Here is a 24,778-nt window from a genome sequence, read left to right as displayed (position 1 = left end):
ATAATCTGCTTGCTTTTAAGAAACAGCTTGATTTTGGAAGGGGATTGAGTTTTCCTGTTTCCAGGAAAAACTGCCAAAGTTTTCACTATTTCCAAACGTAGAAAAGTCCTGGTTTATGCATGCTTACTAAAGGCTTATTTGAGTTTGGCAACTGAATGTTTTGCAGATTCCATCTGGACTGAGAGCCACAAAGACCCACAAATGTTGAGCAGAGCTTCTGCAGAAAACTCCCTTACCAGCTGCTCAGGGTCACTTGTAACACTGACAGAGTTCTTATAGGCATCCAGTATGCATTTGCCTGAAAAGGGAAGGTATGCATATTGCCATGCTTCCAGGAGTGACTTTAAAGCTGTGCAAAACAAGCGTCTTTGTGCCTAGCAGGAATTAGAGCTATTTAATCGTATGCCACAAGGTCTTTATGGTATTCAGATCACAAAAATATGAATCCGTGGCCTAGATTATACACAGAAAGGAAGAGAAGTTGAAGGAAATGTTGCAGAATATTAGCCTATGGTATTGTATCAGGCTGGATATCAGGAAAAGTTCTTCATAGAGGAGGTGGTCAGGCACTGGAACAGGCTCCCCAAGGCAGTGGTCATGGCACCAAGCCTGTTGGAGTTCAAGAAGCATTTGGACACGTCTCTCAGACATGTCGTCTGATTTTTGGGTGGTCCTGTGTGGAGCAAGAAGTTGAACCTGATGATTCTTGCTAGTTCCTTTTCAGTACAGGATATTCTATGATTCTATGAGTTAATCAAAAGAACAAGTATTGACACAGACCTCTTAAGTGATCAAGACTTCCGCCACTCTTGTCCTCCATCTCTTTAGCCTCCTCAGTTCAAGTCCCGTCCCAGAAATTTCTCCATCTGTGCTGTTTAGCAAGCACTGAGAAGCTTTGGCTCAGGGAAGATAGTTGTGTTGATTTTTATTTATTTTTATTATTTTTTTTTGAGTACATAAGTACCTAGCAGAGAAAGAGCTTAATCAGTGCTCTGTAAACATCGAGATCCCACAGGGTATGCTTGGAAGCTCAACAAGGTATTAACATAATCATTCCTCTTACTGGTAATTTGATATTTTTCCCCTTCCCAACTTTAATTCCCTTCAAAAGAATTTGAAGCTTTATAACTTAAGCTGTACTCAGCCAAATGATTGTTTTAAAACTTTTCAATTACTTGTTTGTTTGTTTTACCTGTGTGTACGTGTCTGACTTTCATCACGATTCACTCTACCATGCCTGACTATCAGCTGATTTCAGCCAGGGGATGAACAGATGCTTTGTTGTGCTTACTGGCAAGGAGCACTCTGGTCATCAGGTCTGACATATGGCCATGATGGAACAAAGGAGCTGCACGAAGCACTGCTCCTCTCCACTATCCAACCCCAAGTACGCCCTCCAGCACTCAGTGCTGCAGGGAATGGGTGTCTTATCCTGTTAGTAAATCCCTCTCATTTCTCATTTTAAAGGTACCTCATGTACAAGGTCAGGCTTGAGTTTGACTAAAGACCAAGGTGCATTGGGGTAGGATGCATTTTGCAATTAGAATAATTGTAAAAAAAAAAAAAAAAAAAAAAAAGAATATATGATTTTACAATTTAATTTACAATGAAACTAATCACTGAATGATAAGCTCTTCCAGTTTCAATTCATAGGCACTATCAGAATCAATCAAATACCTCTCTCTCCACCACATCTAGGAGGAGTATCAATGACAATCTTAACACAAAAATAAGAAAGTTGAATGAAATTAGTCTTGGTGACTTAAGAATTTGAGGTGCATATAATACATTTTTGTTTGACCATGCTAATAGACACAGTGCACATTCCAGTCCACAGAGAGCCCTCAGTTATCAACTTTACATCTTTTAACATTCAAACTTCCTATAATTTTTCCATATAGTGAGTCCCAAAGTTTCCTTCAGGGAAAGAAACAGAGCTATGTAAGTACCAAATCCAAAGGAAAGTATTTCAGAAATTTCTGTTCAAACTTGAGGATTTTCCAGTTTATCTGGAGCCACCCACCACTCACCTACATCAGGCCTGAGTCTGCTGGCATACCATATATTTAGACTTCTATTAATAACCTAGGAAAACTCAGAGTAAGCTTCACATTACAACATCTGGGAAACTGGCCTCCCATTTCAACACTTTTAGCTGAGCTCCTCATCTTAGAAAACACCTATGGTGACCCAGGTAAAAGTAGCATCAAAATTTCTGAAAACCTCAATATAATCACCAAACATTCTGCCCCTCTAGCTTATCCTAGCTTCTAGCAGTAAATCTACTGGAATATGCTGTTGAATATTCTCCTAAAAATTCCCGACACACCTCAAAATGTGTGAATTGGTCACTCTTTCTTTCCTTTTAAATATTCTTTTCCTTATGCATAAATGTTGTTATTCTAGGAGAATGTTTCATAGCTTATCCCACATATTTTCAAGTTTTTTTTTTTTTTTTTAAGAGTTTGTAATACGGACACATTAAATTAACGATATCTACATGAGAATTCTTACTAAAGCCAGATAAATATTTCAGAAATGTCTTAGATTAGTAGGTCAAAAAGAACACACGTACATCTGGGGACTGAACTCAATTGCTAATCAATGTCTGAAAAGTGATAAACAGGTAAGAGCTGGAAGACTTATTTAACTGATGTGCTCTGGGATGCCTCTGTGGATAGAAGTAGGGCAATATCAGAGACGGTATCTCACCAATATCCTATTAGTAAGCACGAAAGATCCGCTGAGCAAGGATATGCTTATCTAAAACATATATTTTCCTGATTTTCAGGAAAGAATTTTAGAACCGTGTATTGATGTCTGTACTATCGTTCTCATCTTTACCAAACTCACTTGATTATATATCTGTTTTTAAAATCATTTGCATTAAATAGAAGTAAGAAAAACTATCTCATCCCTAAGTCTTCAAAATTTATTTATTTTAAGATGCTTGAAAACAAACTATTTGTCTTCAATGTTTCTGGGTTGGTGAAAGTTTATAACATTTATATTTTACTAATAATTTTATGCTGCAATGGAACTGAAATACAGATTTAAAGTTTGAACCCTCCCCCCGTGGATATTTTTAAATTTATACTAGCATATACTAAGAATCAGTGGAACCTAAACTTCTATTATAAATCAAATAATGTTGTTAGTAGTGTAAGGACTGTGATACTTCCATATCCCCTGAATCTGATGAAACCAGACATGCATAAAAGCCCCAGAGGAATATTCTTTAGAAAAAGAAAGAAAAAAAAAAAAGTAATTTCAGACATACCATATCAATTCACACATTTATATTTGTACTATGACAAGTCTAGCACCAGTAAAATAGTCATATCAAGAGCTGGGTGTATTCAACAGGTGTTGATTTGTTTGATACATAGGGACTCTTCATATCTTACAATAAGGCATCGAATGTTATCTGTGCACTGAATGAAAAATTTAGGAGTGTAAGCCAAGCTAAATCATGATGTGTAATAACAATAGACTTCTATGTAAAAAAAAAAAAAAAAAAAAAAAAAGTTTTCAGATAATGACTGCCAGAAAACATCATACATGTGGAAGTACCCACAGCCCAAAATTCATGTCTTGATGGCATAATCACTCCAGATATCATCGTTTAAATGGGATGTGTATTAAAAGCTTGATAACTCAAGGGGGAACAAGGTTCAAGTTTCACGAAGTGTGTTTGAGGGAATATACAACATACATGATCCAGAGCATTTCTGCAAATACAATTTCTTCTACAATGACCCTCAAAGATCACTGACAAGGAAAGAAAATTCTGACAGGATTTGGAGGCGATGTTACTCGATTGCTCAGCAAACATCAGAGGGATATGATGATAACAAATGTTAGAAGCCAAGTTATGCTTGAAATGAGAGCACTGCTGTGCAAGGGTTTTGATTTTGATGTTTTGTTTGCTTTGATTTGGCTTTTTAGTTTTTGGGTTTACCTACTTTCTGAAATAACGTATGGTGCATGAGGTAGTGTCTTACGCTCAGGAAAGTGTCTGCATAGGATTCCAGGATTTTGATAGTGGGAGATACTGTGGACATGTCACCAATATTTATTTATTTATTTGCTCAAGTATATTCCACCATATATTTGAGCCTGGAAGAACATAATTTAATAATTAGTCTGGAAGAACAATCATTTAATAATTCCATTTTACACAAGCAGGTCTTTTCTTAGATTAAATTGTCCCAGGATTTCTGAGACTTTAAATGCTACATAATTTTCTAGACTTAGCATCATAAATCAACTCATTGTGGTCTAAAGGACACCAAAAGGATTCAGCCCCCATCTGGGCAAGAAAAAATGTAGCTTGCCAATACAGCACACTGTTATGAGCACACTTCTCTTTAAAACAAATTCATCAAAATCTCTTCCATACCGACTGTATGCGTGCTTATTTAAAAGTGAGCCCAGCTTCCATCACCATCCTCCTCCCCTGTAGGAACATATCAGACAGTAATCTGGGCGGATCTCACTGCCTACTTTTACAGCTGATACTGGGAAGCTTTCCCCAGCTATACTCATAACAAGCCATGACAGTTTGTGTATTCCTTTCCTATTATTTGTTCCTTCAGAAGGTTCTTTTATAGCTCCATAAACTTCATCTCTGTGTTACGATTGTACACATACGTATCTCTTTAGTCACTAAAATTTACTCGCTCACCATTTTCTTTGCGGAAGCAGCACATATATTAAAAGCAGGAAAAAAATATAACAATTGGATTCTGCCTTGCCAGATGAATTCCACTAGTGTCCACATCTGCTAGAGATATACTAGGAAAAAGGAAATCAAAAATTGGAACAAGTGAATTTCAAAAGCAATTATTAGGCCATTTGGGACATTCTCCTCCTCTCCACTGAAGTCAATGCTGCATCCCTCCTCAAAAAGCAACACTAGGGAAAGTTCCCTCATACACAGGGCCTCTCAAACACACCTGTTGAGCAAAGATATTCTAGATTTTAAAAAAATAAAAATAAAAAAATAAACAAAAGAAGAACAGTCTCTAGTTAATATTTTAAATATGAATGTAAAATTGCATTTGATCGCATTTAATATATGACACATAATAAAAGTATAAAAGAGCACTGAAATTTTTACTTGAGATATCTAGAAGAAAATCCCTGGAGTTGCACATATGAAGACTGTTCCCTTAGCAGTTAATGAAGCAGGAAATAAATACTTTAGAAGAACACTTTACTCTTTTCCTGGCACAGGTTGTGCTTCAAACAGGAATTCATTTGTATCATTTACCTATTCGCTGCCTGGTTTTATTAGTCTACCTTGGCTTTTTGGAGAAAAGCTCAGCAGAGATCATCATCTATTCTATACTGCTGTATTCACTATTGTAATGTCAGCCTTGAGTGAAGTCCTTAACAGTGTAATATTTTTAAATTATTAAATGCCATGGTAAACATCTCAGGAGGCAAATATTTACTGAAAGCAGAAAGGGTTGATAAAAATACTCCTTTATTTTAACCATATGGAAATCATTATCCAGCACTAATATTTATGGGCATTTGTGTACTTTATTTATTTACTGCAAAGGACCTCACCTATCAAAAGCACACAGTCACAAATAGAGGAGCAGAAATATAATAAAATATAATAAAACAAAATTTATTTTTTTTTGTTAATAAATTATCTCATTAAAACTATTTAAACAAATCTACCTCCAGATTTTCCCACCCCACCCTTGAAGTTAATGTTCCATTTTTCTTCTGTTGGTTTAACCAAGGTGGGTTTGTCTAGAGCTAAAGAACATAAAAGTATTGCATTCTCCTCCTCTGTTGTTTTTACTTACTCTTTGGTCTCTTGTGAGCAAAGCCTGGGAACTTGTTTGTGTTCTGAGTTGTACATAAGAGATGAAGAAGCCATTTGAACTTTTGTTGTACTCAGTTTTGTAATTCCAAACAGTAGTTAAGGCATTTAACCATTTTTTTCAAAGTTATTTATAGGTAGCACATGCACAGATCAAAACAACAACTCTATATATCCTATAAGTGTATGGGCACAAAATAAATTTTACATTAAGTCAAACATTAGTAAGGTCTTCCTTTGAACAAAACATTCATGATATTCAATCACCAGCCCAGTTCAACATTCAGTCTCCCATGCTTAAAAACTACGAAGGAGACAAAGAACCTGAAGGAAGCACAGTCCCATCCTTACTGGTGAAAAGCACAACAACTGGCCCATTTCATTACCAGGAGTAGACATTATTATTATGCAGATGACCAGCCACCATCCTGTTAGCCTTCATTAACAGGGCAAATCCCCAGTAGATCCTCCAGCAGGTTCGTTGGCTTTCTGTCGGAATGTGAATTGTAATTCCCAGATTACCATTAAAACCCCAGGACCCCTGAGCAGCACTGCCAGACCTAAGGGGAAGTTTCAGACACAGGAAAAACCTACTCTGGGAGGAGAAGCAGGGAAAACTAAAGAAATTTCATCCAAATTTGTTGTGAGAGTTATAGCAAAAAGAAAAAAAAATAACAAAAAGAAAATCAAAGCCTAAGAAAATAAGTAGGCAGGACATGTTTCTAGTGAGGGGAGGCAGAGGGGAATGAAGTCAAGACCCACACAGCACAGTGATGAATGACCAGAAAATGTATTCTGATAAGACTGACCCCGTATCACTGTGACTCAAGATAGCTTCCATATCAAAATTGAACTCTTAGGTGGAAAAAAGGAAAAAAAAAATAATTGGCTTTTGAAAGTGGGCAATTTTAGCAGTCTGCAATTGTTTCTGAGATGTAAATCTATTTCTCTCTCCAGATAACATAGAAAACAATTACTCATGCAGAGAACATTTTTAAACACCTATCTTTGGCAGGATAGGTCTCAAGAATAGTTTATTGCATTGATTCTCCGTGGTGAGAGAAGCTAATTAATTCTATCAGGAATCTACAGGATGATAAAACAACTGCTCCTTTAGTAACAATTTCTAAAGAAATTCAGGAAACTTAAAAAAAGAAACTAATGTGTGTTTCATTCAGTTGCACCCAATAATCTTGATAGAAAGGTTATTCTGATATCAGAACTATTTTGAGTATAGCTGGCCTATTTATAATATTTGTGCAAAGGTAGTGGGAGACTGACTTCCACTGGGGAGAAGTCTGGCATGTGTGGAGCAGGTTGGAGCAGAGACACACTCCACTTCACCTCTCTGCTTACAGACAGATACATAAGCTCACATCTCAGTTGTTCCAGTGTTCAAGATATCTATAGGCTAAAGAATGTCTACTCCATGCTGAGTTCAGCTGCACTGCAAGACCATTAAGCTGAAGGACAACTGTGAAAGAATTGCACACAAATTCCAGAACACAGCTCTCAAACAAGCTTTGCAAGGAATAAATTTCATTACACAGCTGCAATGTACACCATGGTTTAATAAATGAAAAATTTTCTGGTTCATCACTTACTTCAAGGATGCTGACCATGTGTACTGTAGTAAGGTGTAGAATATGTCCTTAACATTTATCATTTGATCAAGTATGGAGACTTTCCCTATTAATAAAGCTTTAAAAAAAAAAACAACACACTACAGCACAATTGTACATAGGCAAACTACCATGAAGACACAGGCAGCCAGCCAGTCATGCTTGACACCTCAAACAGCCTCACTTAAAACACAAGCATACTGAGTTCCTGCAGCAGTTGCCACCACTGCTGTCACTGCATGACCAGGGACTCAATACAGAAACAGGAGAGGGGAAAAAAAAAAAAAAAAAAAAAGCAGAAGAGTCAGAAGTTTATTGCTAGCACTTGCCAAGAGATGGCTCCTAACAATATTTTTGTATCCCCCTTTCCATAATGTTTCTTTGCAAAAGATAACCTCTGACCATCTCCATGGTTCAGAGGTAAAAACATGAAATAGCCACTACATATCATCAGCCTTGAATTCCTTCATTTACTTTTCATCACTACATAGTTGTTTTTCCTCCAAGAAAATTTATGTATTGGAGTCTCTGGCAACCTAGATGACTGAGAATGGATTTCCCAAGTTTGCATTGTCCCAAACATACCATTTGATTTTAAAGTAATTCCTTTTTTTTATTCATCTGTAGATTTCCAGCATTCTCAAAGGGGTTGTGAAGCCACTTTACTGCAGGCTGCAGCCCGACACATTAGAAGAGAACAAGTGTACCATAAGGAATAATGTGTTTCCAGAAGGAAAAAAAAAAAAAGAAGTTGTGCTGTGAAGCTCCTAGGTTTGGATTTGCAGTACAAGGGTATCCTTCAGTAATGTTGTAGAAGAGCAAGCCTATGAAAGCGTCAGATTTTATTTTTTTTTTTAAAGATGCAAAATTTTTCATTAGGATTTGTCTTAATAGTTTATGAGATAGTTGACTGATCCAAAATCATTGTACCATCTGCAGATATATCTTCTTTTCTTTCCAGTACCAGCTTCTTGCACAATTAAGGGCAAGCAGTGGTGTAGTTCAGAAGATAGGAGAACTTAGAGACATCTTAAGACACCTCAGATACTTCCTGTTATTGGATTCTATCAAAGGTGTGGTGTTCGGTTTCTTCACACCTTTCTAATAAGTGTTTCCACTGTTCTTTATGTCACGTTACAAGGCAATTAGCAGAATTATTCTTTCACCCCAGGAGATTATTAAAGCCATGCCTAATTTCAGATTCCATTGCATTGTAGAAGCCAGGCTTCAATGTGGTCACAAATACAGAATTCATTTTTTATAAATATTAAGGATTCAAAAAAAACACAAGTACACACTTGGCTCGTTTAGTCCCCTCTTCACATTTATCAGTGAACAATGAGAGACAAGATACCAGTGATTAAGAGTCCTTTACTTACGTAGGTTTTATAAGCAAGTGCACTTTCTTACAGTATTTGTACTTTTATGAGGTGTTTTTCTTTCCAATAAGGGAAATTAAAGACAAAAAAAAGACAACACTGTAGCACCTGGTTCTCCCCCTCACTTATTTCCTGGCTATCAACTAAACAGTTGCAGAAATCCATAATTTGTTGTACAAATTTTGAAGTCCAGAATGTGTTGGATTGGAGCCCACAGTAGATCCATTTGTTTCCGATAAGGTACACAACGTTTATATTCAGAAGCATCCTAGTGCTTCTAGGAGCACATTAGTTTATATCTAGAAGAAAAATATTCTGTGTTGGAAGAGCAACATTTGTTTTCATTACTTAATCAAACTGCTTTTCTGTAGCATGGACAGAAATAAATTCTTGCAACTGGAAGAGAACAAATTAAGACAGAAGAAATTCTGATTTGAAGAACATCCCTTAAAGCAGACAAAAAGAAAATGGCACTCCATGCAGCAGATCCAAATGGGAACTCCCCAAACCAGAGGCAAGACAGCACAACAGCAGGTAAGGTTTAATAAAGGATCATGTTTCAACATAGGTGGAAAGATCAAGAGTAAATAAAAAAGACTTCACTATTCTCTAATCTGCGTCTAATCAAGCATATAAACATGCTTTTAATTTGTAACACTATAGCACTTCAAATGTTTCATGAGTTGTGAAATTTAACAAGGGCTGTGTTGCTTTAGGCAGAATCTGTTTTGTTTTCGCCTAAATTACTGAGCCAGACACAATGCGTGGAGATTCAACTCGCTGCGGCATTCATGTGCTAACATTTTCCCTGCTTAATGTTTTCCTTTGTATGGATTCACTATCAGTGGAAAGTTAATAAACAAGCCAGTTATTTGTTGGTTCATTTGACGGCTCCTCTTCACACTTCGGAAACAACGTGAAGTCTGATACAGCCTCTCCTCTGTAAAATACCTCAGTTGCTTCTGCATGCACACTTCTGCATAGTTCCACCAAAAGGTAGCAAATGCCAAAGTGCTCTCTTCTTGTACGAACATGCCCTTTGTTGGCTGAAATTGTTGAGACATCAGGAAGAGGTACTACAATATGTTTGGATTTTTTTGTTTGTCTTGTTGGTTTGTTTGATTTGTTTTATTATCATTATTCAACAGAAGCAACATGCTTTGCAACAATCACACCATGTCAAAGTTGCAGGCATGTTATACATGAATTTGAACTACTACAGGTAAGACACTAGATTTCTGACACTGTGTTCAAAGAAGCACAGAAGAATATATCACTATCCTACAAGAAAGGCAAATAGTCAACTACTAATAATTGCTTGTGGAAAAAAAAAAGGCCCTTTCTGTCCCTTTTATGTCCCAAACTAGAATATGAAACACATAAAAGAGGGGGGTCCCAATTAGTCCTGCTTTACAGCTGATGTTTTAGACTAATGACTACTAGACGGCAATTGATATATGACCTTCAGCTCTTATACAAGATACAGCTAAAAGGCACTATTCTTGGTCAGGCACACAGGAGAAGCCTGTCTGTAAACCCAAACAGTTCTAGAAATAAATGCTGGTAAGCAGTATTTGTAACTGATCAGTATAAATATAGTAACCCAGCACTCTTCTGGAGAGCACAGAACAAGCTGGAGACCATGAAATTGCAGTGCAGCATCACTGCCAGAAAGCCTAGGGATCTGCTCATGCATCGTCATGTTGGTAACTATGACTCCACAGCCTATTTAAAACATCATCTGAATATTATTCTACCAGTAGCATTGCTGTTAAAGCCACAGAGATTGATTTTACTGGCAGGGGGTTAGAAAACAAGCAAAAAAATGCATTAAGACAACACAAGGACAGATTGTGATTGGTGATATACTGTACATGAGTATGTCACTCCAGTGACTTCAGAGTAATTACACAAGGTTACTAAAATTAACATCTTGCCCATAGCAACAAGCAAATTAGAAATGCATAGGCACAGATTAAAGGAGAGGCAGGAGCTGATAGAAGCAAGACATTGCCCTTATGGAGGCTTTGTTGAGCTGTTGACCAACAGAAAGAAACTGGAAGAAAAAGCCATTCTAACACAACCCAGGTAACCTGAGCAGGAGGGTGCAAGAGCAAAAGGTACCTTTTGGAAACAGGGAGTGTAGTTAAGAGCTTAAAAAACCCTTCAAAGAAAAAAAAAAAAGTGAGTTTGCCTGGCAGGCAGGTTTTTGCAAGATCTCATCCTTCTATTTATAACACCACATGCCATGTTGCATTACATCACACCATGGGAGACTTGCAGCACATGCAACAAAAGGCATTAGAAACACTGTGGGTTCTCTTCAGGAAATACCCACAGCTTGCAGTAGTGGCTTAGGGTAAGTTTTCTGGGAAGGGTATGAAATTCCTTGGCAATGATGCGTGACCTACAGAGTCAGGTACTTTCACCTGAAAAATCACAACACCTACCAAAAAAAAAAAAACCACAGGCTTCCATCCCCACTTTTTTCATTTATTTAAGGTTTATTCTTGTCTTTTCTCTGAGAACAAGCTGCAGTACGCTTTCCTATGCTTACCTGTGGTTTTTCCCCCTCTACCTACTCCAAAACTCATTCGGGTATCCTGTTTCACCCCACTAAAGCAGAGTCACAGTTAAGTCTTCAGCAGGCCTAGGGTGTCCCAGAAATTCTGAAGCAATCCACAGGCTTCCAGGCATGCAGGATCATGACTGGGCATAGCCTAGAGCAACCTGATCCAGTCTGGCCTGCTTCTGATCAGAGCATTGGAGTGGTTGACCTCTGAAGGTCCTTTCCAACCTGAACTATGATTCTTAGTATATTCCCTAATTATGTAGATAACATTTGCCTAAAAAAAACAAACAAACAAACAAAAAAACACTAAGATAACAACCAAGTGTATCACCCAAATTGTTTATAGTATTTGTTTTACTTTCATTAGGGTTGGAGATTTCAAAGTAGAAGAAGCAACACTAATTATGTTTGACCTCTATGGATATTTATTTCTTAGAGGAGGGTGATATCGCTCAATTGAAAAGGAGTCCAAAGGCTCATTTTAACTTCTGAAACCTGCAAATATCAATTGTAAAACAACAAGAACAGGAATTGCATGGAGGCAGGGGCACATAGCACAAAACATCCTAAAAGAAACTTTAGGAACTCTGGATTGGTATGGAAGTGAGGCAAGACTGGGATCAATGTCTAAAGCAGTGAAAGGAGAAAAGCCATGAAAGTCATGATGAAAAGTACAGGCCAAGGAGACAAGAACACGTCTGAGGAGCTGGGGTGAAAACATCAGTGCCCATGCCTGTTCAAGCCAGGGGAAGCCAAGATCTCTGTCTCTCACTGTTCCTCTGCTGTATCCAAGCAGGGAGGTGTACCATCTCCTTCTACAGCTCTTCCACAGATAATTTCTCATTTCTGTTCTTTACGCCCTTAGACAAAATGGAAGATATCATACAGTTGAAGAACAAGGAATTAATCATTTTGAAATCCTTAAGAGGTTATACATGAAAGCTCTTATTAAAGGAGTACTATCAAGTTTTGGGAAAAAGTGTACACACACAGTTAATTGAAGATTGCCTCCCAGCAAGAGTGCCCAGCAGTGCTGGAAAGAAACTGCCCTGGACACCTAAGGAATAATAACTTTATTCCTTAAATTTTGAGTGTTTGACATTGTAACCTTGTTAGTATTTAATATAGTATTTTTTAAGGAATATAATTTTCTTTAAAATATTAGAGCTCATCCAATAGCAGGGTCTCCATCTTACTTAGAGGTAGAAAAAAAGTGGAAGCTTCTGCATTAATTAAGCAAGTGAGAGTGTTGCTAATACTTCAGCCTTAAAAAAAAAAAAAGCGAGAAACCACAAACAAGCCTAGAGTTATACAAGAAAAAACAAACATTTTAGTGATTCTTTAAAAAAAATAACAGCAGCCGGATTTCACTCTGGCAATTTCTGAACACATGGCATTATCTATATTTATTTTGGCAAGTCAAGGAGCCAACCATCAGATTCAGTTCTCAGTGCCTGTTTAGTTAGCTGTTTGAGATAAGCATGGTTTGAGCTGCAACATTTGTTGATTCTAAGCATAAAAGGATCACATCTCTCAGCTTCCGTTAATAGGATTAAATATGCTGAGCAATTTGTGGTGTGTCAAATGGCATACCGAAATCTTTACTGAAGTAATTCGTTAGTCTCCAGATTTTGAAGTCACAGTCCTAGATAGTTTTTGCCAGGAGCTTGTACTACAGAAGAATAAATAATGCCTTAGCTTGCCAAGCAAAGCACAAGAAAGTAGCTTTGTAATAAGTTTATTTTAAATTTCAGCCATCTAAAGCTATACCTGCTTACATTGCATGTTGCCCAAAAATTTCTCCAAAGAAAGTAAGTGGTGTCCCCATGGCAACAGATAAACCGAGAGGCTTCATGACAGCTTTTATGAGGAAATGCCCTGGTTCAGTGCCAATTGCCCAGACATTTCCATTGCACGGGGCTTCATACTACAAGTCCACTGGAGTGGAAGGGCCTCAAGCAAGGGATGATCCATTGCTGGATAAAGTGTTAGACAGTAGTGGAAATTCAGAGAAGTATACCAAGTAAAGAATGATGCCTTTGTTTTCTCTTGTTCCCTATATTTTATTAGTATTTTTGGAAGATGACAGAGGAGTTCCAGGAGTACTCTCTACTGAAGGTTGATATTTGAACCTAAGGCTGTATGCCTCCCATTGCTTGGGCAGCAAAAGCTGCAACAAGTTGGTGCCACTGGAGATGATATTCAGGACTCCAAAATGCTGCCTCTGTTTACATGCACATCAGCTTCTCAACCTGAGAAAAGCCTTTTCACAAAATAAATCTATAGCTTTCAAACATACACAGACACATCGTGGGTGTCTGTTGCATTTTCAGATCTGCAATGTTACTTCACTAACAGGTGGATGGACGCAGACAAAGGATGCAAGAACTACCTCCTCCTGTCTCTCCCAATACCAAATTTCACTCAAATCACACACTTTACACCACACTGACGGACCAGTCAGAGAGTACAAACCAGTGAAAGTGTTGTTTCCAGACAGACTTATCATCCCTCTAGCTTCTTGCATGCTCAGATTTTTCTCTCCCTGAGTAGGAGTGAAAAAGGGTCCTGCAGAGTGCTGAGCATCCCTGACCTACTTCCTGCAGACTAAGCCACTGTCACGCTAACTCACTGCTGAAATTTGTGATCAGCTAATAATAATGCTAACATCCAGAAAGGAAGACAGTGAAAAGTAGAAAGGGCTTATAAATGGTTGGGGGAGCTTCCTTGATCTCAATATTTAAGGAAAAAAAAAATGTTCAGAACACACCACAGTTCCCTATTGGCTTGCCTTATTCATGGCAAGGAAAAAAAAGTCACCATCACTTAATTTGAAGTAGGATATCCTACAAGTTCATATCCCTCAGTCCCTTCCACTAGCAGTAATGAAGGCTTAACTAGACGTTGGGCTGCCTCCAAAACAGTGGTCAAAGGCCCAAATCAAGAAACCCCAATTTCAAACATAAAAAATTTAGCCTGCCAGCAAGTATTTAAACAAACACACGTGGAAAGAAGAAGAAAAAAAAAAAAAGAGACATCAACTAAAATATTTTTGGAATGCAAACGTTATATAATATTGCTTCACAATCCTTTCATCTAGACAGTTAATCACTAGTTTAGTCCACCAGTTTCATTTTAACCTTCTTACAGTCTCACTGAACTGAGTTTTAGTCTGTCAATTCTTGCTGGGTGGCAATGTCCCATGCACACTGCCACTAGCCTGGGGACAGGAGCTGCTCCTGCCCCAGCATTCATTCCCAGTTCAGTAGCAGCCTCTGTCGTGGCTGGCAGCAGGAGGCTGCAGCATTGTGAGCAGCACAGTCTTCCACAGAGGAAATCCCCAAATGGCCTCCACAATGCAAGATTTCTACACAGTGTCCTATCTTCATTTTCTTTCACTCTGCAAATTTTTTCACTCCAACACCAGCAGCTACTGCTGTACATTAAAGCGATAAAGTCACCCCAAGCACATGAGCCCAGCTAGTCCAGACTTCACAATTACATTGAAACAACTCTCCACATTATAGTTCGCTCTTTTTAACAAGGCAGAATAACTTAAGCATCACAAAACTCACATACCCGAAATAACCATTTCCAGTCTGCCAGCTCCTACCTTTCTCTTCGCTTGCCACCTTTCCACCAGGTACCTTGGGCTCCCTCCCCCTGGGGTTTGTGGTGGGATCCAAAGATGGAATTTTGCTTTTAGCCTAATTCACCAGTATGAACATGGCTCTGATACTTCGTACTATTTGCTTTCATCCCCTTCCTCCAAATATACAGACTGCAAAGCTGTCTGAAGAAAGAAAAAGTACAGTGCATCTTTCCAAGTGGAGGCGAGAAGTAATGAACCCGAGTTCACTGGCACAATTCACAAATTGGGGTAAGGAACTGAAAGATGCCTCATGAGAGGGCTCTTGACAAGCATCCTTGTAGGCAAGCCTAAGGCAACCTCCAGCTTCACCCTCATACCTAGGTGTGATGAGTGACCAAGAAAACTCTTGGTGTTCCGTCCCCAATTAAAATTGGCCAGCCCAATGGGGAACAAAAGACCACAAGTTGCTTGAACAACTGGTGGAAGGCTTCTTACAGTGCCATGTCTGTCTCAGCAGAGATTATTGTCAGAAATTATTTAATTACTATTTTGACGTAAGTTGTTTACTACTGCATATGCTTAAACACAGTGCAAGTTTTGAATTTCTATCAGGCAGCTTCAACTGAAAATGAGTCATGAATATGAAAAATGTGAAAGAATTAGCTCCAGCCTTAGGTTGAAACCAGGCAGTCCTAATATGCAGATGAAAACTTGCTTTTGTTCATGTTGTTCCTGTGCAACTAAATCTGCTTAGCAGCTTCTCACTGGCCGCAATTTAAATCATAAAAATATGTAAAAACTCTTACAGAATTTTGAGTTGTTACAATTACTGTGGAAGATTTTAATGGAAATAACTGCTTGGGGAAATCATCGAGGCAAGTAGGATTTTAAGTTTTTCTAGACATCATCTATGACTGGCTGGTGTTAAAGTGTTAAACCATTTGGTACATTCTTTCTTTGCCATTCTGTGAGCATCAAGGTAAGAGAACAGGTTGAGTTATTGGTGATCAAGCACCCCCAATCTAACCCAGAAACGTCTGTCAGTGGAAATATTTTTTTCCTGCAACTCCTGCACCTACACACACACTTTAATCCCAACTCTCCATTTCAGGCAGCTCGTCTTCAACAACCTCCTACCAACTGTAGCTTCATCTTGTGTGTGATGTGACCAGCAGAGAGCAAGCCCCGAATGTTCAGTAGGAATGGCACCTCATGAGCTGACAGAGAGCTTTCCCAGCCATGGCAGTGGCATCTTTCACCTCCAGAGATGCAGACGTAGACATAAAGCCAGCAAGCTGCAAGGAGAGGTGACTAATAGCCAGCTGAACTCAAGCAAAAAGACATTTCGCATGACTAAGTACCACTTCAATAGGAAAATAAACCTGTATTCAGAACCACCAAGAAAAATCATCTCTGGTATAATATAGCTCCCATTACAGACCACAAGCACTTTGCAGTGGGAAGTGGGAAGAGAATATCACCCCTATTTTGGAGTCCAGTTGAGTTACCATTATTTAACACGGTCCATTTGTCACTGTCTGTGCCCATCACACTTGCAAAATTAAATACATAAATCCCCAACTTTTTAGTTGGAGCCGATACCACTAACACCCTGCAAGAGTGAAGTGAGAAGTACGCATGCACTTCGTGACCCAGGCTGAGCAGACAGGCAGCAGCCTCACAAAGCAGAGATTCAGCCAGGCATCTGCACCAGCGTGCAGGAGCCAAGCGCCACAGAAACAGACACAGGTCACGCAGAAAATCCACAAGCAAGCAAAGAACTGAACATAAATTTCTCATATCTTAAGTCATTATTCTAACTACGTGGTCTTGGCTTTAAGCTTGAAGGCACTTTTTAAACTACTACGACACTGGCAGTTTTTATTATATTGTTTATTACTCTGAGGGTTTTGTGTTACACATTTTACTGAATCAGTGCTTCTGATACTGTTGTTCTGGACAGCAACTAATGTTTTCATAGCCTACAATAGCTTTTAAGGTCTCTTAAAAGCATAAGTATTTATTGATACATAAAGCTATAGATGCCTAATATTGTTTTAAGTGGTCTTTCACGATCCAGATATTCCATAAGCTTTTTCTTATTGATAATAGTAATGCTGTATTTTGACAAGTATCAGTTATAGTTGGAGAATTTGAGGAATTAAGACCATTTTATTATTTTTATGTTTAATTTTAGTACATTTTGTTTAGATTTAATCCTATTGTAAACATAGGTAATACATGTTTGTCCCCTGCTATGGGTTACATTTCGGATGTGTAACAGTTTAGCTCTGTTACCTCTGACAAAACACCACCTTATCACGTCCCATTCAAACCTTCTTTATTAATTTATCAACACAAATAACTTAATAGACAAGGGAAAAAATATCCTGGATTATTTCCTTTCCTGAAACATTGAAGTGAATATAAAAACCACAGAAAGCATTCAACAGTGCATAATAAACCAAGCAAAGTGGGTTAGGAATCCAGATCCCATGTACCAAAGGCATGGGCACTAAGTAAATGGATAGAAGAGGTGTATTAATAGCCAGTAATATACAGTTCATCTGAAATTGCCTATGTAAAACCTTGAACCTCATCTATGTGTGTAGATAAACTTTCCACCCAGCAAACTCTCTTGGGCATTTTCATTTTTTCCATCTCTTTAACCTAGACCCCTGGACATTCAGCCCAATGACTGGAGAAATCTCAACTAGTGCAAGGGTAAAACAGGTATTTAAGAAGATAGACTTCAGGTATTTTCAGAAATGATCACAACTGCCCTGGGTTGTGGGTTTGAGGTTATTTGTTTGAGGTTTTGTTTTGTTGGGGATGAGGGGTAGATACTCACAGTCTCCTGTTATTTTTAAACAGAGAGCTTTTCAGGCAGAAATAAGATTTTATAAGGGCAACCAAAGAGGATTTATGGCTCAATTCGAATCCCAACGTACAATTCTTTGCAAATACCAGGACTACACCTGACCTGTCACACTCAACAATTTCTCTCTTCTCTTAATCCAGGCTGCAGTTTCTGCAAGTGGCAATACATCATAGGAACAGTAAAAAGCCACATGCTGCTCTATTCTAGACCTATACATTGTCCCGACTCTTTGGATCATTACATCAAGAAGTACAAGTAAGGCAAAAAGATAGCTAAAGGCAAGAAAGGAAGACTTGTGAGTATTTCTACCTTTGCAGCTTTAAACCTCCAGAATTAGGCATTGGTATAACATAAATACTTATGCAGTCACATTCTTTATTCTAACAGAAGGCATTAAGCATACAATGAAAAGAGATGATTGTATAGCTTCAGCATGAGATTAGCCTGATGTTAGCCTGTCCCCAGGTGCATGCCTTTGCGATGTCCTACCCCCAGCTTTGGTGGAGAGATGGGGTGATTGCCCACATACCAACCCATCCTGACTGCAATCCCCATGTTGACTGTATGTGGGCTGATCAAACATGGGACAACCTGATCTACTTTGTCACTGAAACACTACAGACATCCACTAACAAAGCAGTTGTTTTGCTATGAGATTACACAGGGGTGTTTGACCCAAACAGGCTCCAGTTAGAGCTTACTTTTAATTAGGCTACAGAGACTTCACTATCTCAGTGGTTACGACTGCTAGTGTTTTGTTCCACAATCAGATCTTAACAAGTTTGTGAAACAAAGTCCCCCAATACAGAAAGAAAAAAGATTAGACAAGAAGCTTTGAAAAACTCCATAAGTAAGACTCAGAAAAAAATCTCACCCTGAAGAAATTCTGTGTCAGAGAATTAACAGCAAGGTGAATAATAAGTAGGCTGTGTTCAGGAATTAAAGGTTGGATAGGACTCTAGGGCTGTATTTAAGAGGTTCAGACAAAATGCATGCTGACAGTAAGGAGGTATAACTCAGATGAGATGGTTTCAAATGGGCCACCTGGCCAACAGAGAAACAGGTGTGGCAATTGGAAAACCTGAAAACACCTCATTATAGTACATCACAACCAAGACTATGACTATTTCAAGCTTTCCTTGAGCAAGCTTGCCATAGATACAGAGCCTACTGAATATTCCTATTTGATGCCAGTCTATGAAGACTCTGTTTTCAGCTTCCTGCACCATTTCCCAGGAGGGTAAGATATTGCAACATAAAGGAGGCAGATGTCATGGGAAAGATGTACTGGGGCTCTGCCTGCTTCCACCACAGTCCTCCCACCAGCTTGGAGCTGAGGTGGGGTTCCAGGCACCAGCACTGCAATGTTGGAGAAAGCATCTACTACCTGCTGCATGGGTATTTCTGTGGCAGAAGCTGCTTCATCCCTCCTAGCTGAACTCAGCGCTTACAAATGGTTACCAAAGTTTTGGTTCACAGCTAATATTTTCACTCTTTCTTCTTTCACCTCCATGTCCCCTTTCATGCTACAGAGACATCAACTGGGAAGCTGGAAGGAAAACATTCAGTGACCTCAAGGCCATGTCTCTTACAGAATTCACTTCATTATTTACACAGGGAAGACATTAAAACATAGTTATCTAAAACTTCCAGCACACAAGCTCTGCTACACTGAAGATTCCTTGACATCAGACACACTCAGGTTCTTCAATAATTAATATGGATTTCCCCCCCGCCCCTTTCTTTCGAACTGTGATGTCTAGCAACCAAACTTAAACCTCTAGTGTAAACACTGCAAATAGGTTAAAGTTGAGCTTTTGCAAGCAAAAGTTTCTTACAGAACATATGAAACACCATGTATAGCATATACCCAGGTTTTAGCTGTTTGTTAGGCTGTTTTTTGTCTATGCCTTTGAGGATGCTGTTTTATTTAGCTGGAAAAGGGAAGGTTTTGTTCTTTCGTCCAGGGAGGAAGGAGGACAGAAGGAGAGAAAGGAGGGAAGGATTAAAGCCCAAGGCTTTCTGTTGTGAGGTCACCCAAACCATAGGGCTCTATGCACACACACAACAGCCTAGAGGCTGAAAAAGCAAAACCAAGCCATTCCTTGATAAGAAGTAAGATGGAGATTAGCTCCTTTTGGTTTAGCATTAAGAACCAGTTTGTAGCAACAGCAAGAGGTTGTTCCCTATGTTTAATGAATACAACAGGTCTCTGCTCCAGCCCTTGCTGTAGCACAAATAAGCCCTATAAGAATGCTGGTCAGGCTGCCTTTTAATGTTTGCCCCCTCCTGTGTCCTCTCACACCAGGAACATGGAAGATGGGAGAGCTGTTTCTGCTGGGACCTGGGGTAGACTGTAGCTTGTGGTTGAACCTGATGATCTTAAAGGTCCTTTCCAACCTAAATTATTCTATGATTATGCTTCCACAAGTCTCTTCCAGCTGGGAATCCACAGCAGGTAACCCCATGTGGAGGGTATTATTGCTCTTGCTCCATTTCAGAAGCCATGATGTACACTTCATTGCTTATCAATAGCATGGACTGGAATTACTGAGCCACTGCCTCTCACTGTTTCTGGCCTCCTACAAACTGATGATTTAGTCTTTGCCTTGTAGATTAACATTAACCAGTGGGAAAATGTTTCCTGAATAACCTTGAGAAATCTCATGATGAAATTCCCAGGTGTTCTTATTTGCAAAGAAATAACAGCAAAAGCAAAAGAAACTCAACATGATTCCATCTCCTTGAAATAAGAAGAGCATCCATTTTTCAACTCCAATCTTTTCTACTCCTCTATCAATTTTTGTTGTGTTCAGTATTTACACATTTTTTTCTGCCCATTTCAGATGCATAATGCATTAGTTTGGTTGAAAACTTTTGCAAGTTCTCTAAGATTGCAGAATGTTTAAAATAAACTGATTCCCCACACTAGTCAGCCCAGCAAATTTAATGCCTCAAGCACTGTAATAACATGATTTTAAATAGGCTGCTGAAATATTAATCTTAGCATTCATTATTCTCTCACTTTGCGTCAATTGTTTGACGTTTCTTCTCATGCCATCAGATGTCCTGTCTGTGCTTCAGTATTCTCTGGATGGTTTCACATCCATAGGATGACTCATGTGCTTGGAGACCCGTGTATTTTAAGGCTCGCTGTATTCCAGAGGAACAGATTCCTTATTCTTCACAGGGAGATAGTTATCTTTGAAGTATCTGACCCATCTTGCAAAATCTCTCCAAGTTTAAAGATCTATTTATATTAAAGTGTGTAATACTGCAGGGACCTTAGTTGATCAAAGTGTAGCTTTATCTTTTCTCCTTGGGCTTAGTATTCCTCTAGTTGTTCTGCCAAGTCACCAAAAAAAAAAAAAATAGCCAACCCCTCAAGCAATTCCCTTGCTGCAGGCAAGATATCAAACTGAAGTGAAAGACATTATGAAATGGGGAGGCAAGCATAAGCAGCAGTACTGGACAATAGCATTGTAAATGAAGAAAGATGCTGCTTAAAGAAGGACTCTGTTTCAGAAATTTCTTGTGAGAGTTTTACATTATATCGCAAGAATGCAATAGCATTCAGATTGAACTTTAATTTAGCTATTTATATATTATATGCAATTATTCGGTGCATGGAATTTTTATGTATGCAGCACAAAAATCATTTTTCTAACTATGGTTTTATGTCATTTACTTGATTTAATCAAAGGGTTATAAATTGCCCATGAATGTATTAAGGCTAGAAATTAGTTTCTCCTTGGATAGTTTGAACAATTCTATCTGGAAAACCTTCACATCTGAAGGAACAGGAGGAAAAACTTTTAATAACTAACTTAAAGGCAAAGACACTTGTCAAAGGAGTGACAGTTGCCTCCAGCAGAAGAACCCTAGGTTTGGGAGCAGAAGAGCCCTTCTGCTCCTGGTTGCCCCGTTCCTACATGCAGCATGTACTGCATAGCCAGTAGAAGCAATAAAATGTGGCCCTGTGATACACAGCTATCACCCTATGCTCCTAATACATGTTTAAGTGAGACAAGAACAGGAGTTTCCATGATATTCCTCAAGAATAATATTCTGTAGCTTAATAATTACTCTTTTAAGATATTTTTTTCTTCCTTAAACCTGCAACTATGTTATCAATAATTGCAGTCTTCACTAGAAGTGCACATGAGCAAACTGTCAAACCAGGACAAGACATGTAAGGCAACACCTACCACCACTTCTTTCTTCTCACCCCCATTATTCCCAAGCCTGGGGGACCCAGACACCTCTCTCCTGACCACTTAGTTGCCTCATTCTTTGGGAACCTCTGTGCTAGGGGAAAAAAAGATCAGTCATTCACATGTGTGAAGTAAATCAATACGACCACAAGACCACAAAGAGGACCGGAGGAGTATCTGAATTCAGCTGCCATCTTCCAGTATTGCCAGACCATGCAGGAACAATGAAAGAATCAGCTTTTTTATATATATATATATATATATTAGAAAGAAAATGGAATAAAATAACTGCAGTGGATTATGTCAGTGATTGACATCCATATTTTCCTCAAAGCAATTTTATTACCTCTGCATCCAGGTTTCATAATAACCAGCATGGGAGAAACGAAAGGCACCAGAATGAAACTTCTAGCTCTAAAAATCGATTCACATCTGGTAGCCTGATGGAAAGCATAAGGGCTCTTTATATCATTTATAGCGTAGGCTAATGGGTGGAAGGAAAAGGTATACAGGCTTTAAAGAAAAAAAAAGTGAAGAGAGAAAGGTACGCTTAAAATTTCAAGCCACAAGCAATCCAGCTCAGTTTTACTTCCAGTCCACAATTATCTAAGACCTTATCTCATTTATATGGTAATAACTTTTCACATGTCAACTCAACAAACAGAGATATCAGCTACACAGCGCAGCTCCTCAAGTGCTCCGGCTGGCTGAAGCCTGGTGTGGGCGGAAGGCCCACGGTGAGCTCAGAGCACCAATTAAACTTGCCAATGAGCCGGGTCAAGCAATGCTGCAGGAGCGTCTTGTCATTATGAATTTCACTTAACCCTTTGTAGTTTTGTGCATATTTGGCATGAAAATATTTTCAGAGCTATTTATTTGCCCAGGGAAGGGGAGACTTACTGCAGCAGGTTGGAAAGAGCTGTTACTGAGTGAGGATCAGTGGTAAGGCTCAAAAATTGTTCCAGGGTGGTTACTACAGCTGCAAAAGTATATTTTCTCTAAAATTCTAATTAAATATAAAGAGGAAAAAAGGCCAAAGCAGATCTAGACAGTAATGAGAAATAAAGGCTTTGGTCTTTCGCAATTTCAGATTTACTAAGGGATGGCTCATTCCCTCCCTGAGGCAGGAGGGTGAACAGAGACCTCCAGAGTATAACCAGCCATCTAGTTCTCAGACATCCAACTATTTAAAGTTAGCCAGGTACCAAACATCAAGACAGAAAAAGGATCTAAAATATGAGTGAGTAATAATACCTGACAGACTGTGCTGCTTTTTGTTATCTTTTACAGAAGGGACAGGTGGAGTTCAGGTCTGCATTCACTCCCCCATCCCTCTGCAGGGTATAGGAAGAGGCAACCTGCTCAGAACATGTTTTTGGTGGAGCGCTGGGCATGAGTAGGTTTTAGAATCACTGTTTTGAAACTTTCTGAATTCAGAGCATTGAGTTTTGTATGGGATTACTTGTGGTACTTAAATACAACATAATATGTATTGAAATATCAAACATATAGCAGTGGTGACAAAGTATAGAACACCAGTGTTTGAGGACTGTGTTATTCATGAATGAGAATGTTAAACATGAATGCCTTTATCCCTACCACATCAAGGTATTCTCTGAGCCACACGGTCCTGAGAAAGAGAATTTGAAAACTGCACTTAAAGTTTCTAGCCATCACAAAGGATTGGGTTTGCATCACTTCACTGTTAAAGCCACCACTTCAGCCACATATTCTTTAGGTGTGTGTTAAGACTGAAGTTAAGACTAGCAGCTCAGAAAACCTTTGAAAATGAACTGGAAGTTTTCCTGTGAGTGCAGCTGTAAAGAAGAAACATCTAGAAACTCAGGTAATATACGTACTGGGAACTTTGCCATCACCCCAACTGTAAACAGAAAATTCCACCCCCAGCATAATCATAATACCCCTGACCTCGGTCACATCAGAGATTTGTGGAAGTGCTGGACCATTGACTGCTGTGCTGGGACAGAGGGAAGTCAATGTCAGGGCAGAGGAAATGGAAATACATCTGTGAAACGTTAGTACAAAGAGGGTAGACATCAAAAGAAAAGTCCATTTTGGCCAGCCTGAAGCAGCCTTGGGAGAAGCGTGTGAAAAGCAGACAACAGGAAGAAGAAATCGTTTTGCCTTAGTTGATGCAAGTGGAACTAAGTTTACAGACACAGGTTATGAGGTTCAGTTTCTAAACACAAAGGATGCAGTCACCTGGCAGTTCAGGAGACAGAGAAGGATTTTTCATACCAAGCAGCTGCCAGCTATGCCTTCTTTAAAAGAATAAAAATAAGAAAAAATAAGCAGGCACAAAGCTGCCCATCAATTGAGAACAACAGCATCAATAATGAATTTTCACTATTAATAAATCCTGCCTCCAGAGTTTTTCCAGCAAGCTTAATAAATATTTCATTGTCTTTCATTCTGAGAAGGAATCCAAAAAGAGGACTCAAAATCCTGAGGAAATATGAAGAAATCATTTAAACTAAGTTTTTGAAAATTTTAGAGCTATAAGGAAGCATTAGTGCAGCTTAGCTTTGATTGCATCAGAAGTGGAATAGCTCTGAGAGGGATTTAATGAGCAAGATGTCCAGTATAGTGCTATTAAATGCTTCTCAAGCATAATAGAGTAATGTTCCAAACAAGCAAATAAAAAACAAACAACAA

At 38.8% G+C, this 24,778-nt stretch overlaps 1 protein-coding gene across 15 annotated transcripts in view; it reads right to left on the bottom strand.

Moving 5' to 3' along the window:
- The window catches only part of TUNAR (transmembrane neural differentiation associated intracellular calcium regulator), a 163,524-nt gene that overhangs the window by 105,393 nt on the left and 33,353 nt on the right, over window positions 1–24,778 (bottom strand). Inside the window, exon 1 of one of the 15 annotated variants that reach the window (XR_014585023.1) lies at window positions 15,029–15,498. The exons of the other annotated variants lie outside the window; for them this stretch is intronic. The gene's annotated coding sequence lies outside the window, so the exon portion shown is untranslated. Of the gene's footprint in view, window positions 1–15,028; window positions 15,499–24,778 lie in introns of those variants that run through there. 15 annotated transcript variants of the gene reach the window in all.

The sequence above is a fragment of the Anser anser genome (genome assembly GCF_964211835.1).
Source record: "Anser anser genome assembly, chromosome: 5".
Classification (NCBI taxonomy): Eukaryota; Metazoa; Chordata; class Aves; order Anseriformes; family Anatidae; genus Anser; species Anser anser.
This window is presented reverse-complemented; position numbering and strand designations above follow the sequence as displayed.